Consider the following 317-nt stretch of genomic DNA (forward strand, 5'->3'; position numbering starts at 1 on the left):
CATCCACTGGATGCTAATGCTGGGAGAAGGACACATCCTTTGTCCAAAAACATTACTGATTGGAGTGTTTCTGCTTGGCAGAGTTATCTATGGAGCCAATTTACAGCTGTACTTCCTCCCAGGACAGATTAAAACAACGTTAAGCTATATCTGTAATACTCAACTAAGACTTCAACATTCTGTTATCAGTTGATCTGAGGTGGTTTCTTGGTTCTCTAACTTGTCTAATAATAGTGTCATGCAAAAGCAGCTTCCTCTCTCTCTATCCCCTTGATACCACACCTGTGGCACTGAAACTGTCCAGCAACTGCCAGGAA

The sequence above is a fragment of the Salmo salar genome, chromosome ssa03 (assembly GCF_905237065.1).
Source record: "Salmo salar chromosome ssa03, Ssal_v3.1, whole genome shotgun sequence".
Taxonomy (NCBI): domain Eukaryota; kingdom Metazoa; phylum Chordata; class Actinopteri; order Salmoniformes; family Salmonidae; genus Salmo; species Salmo salar.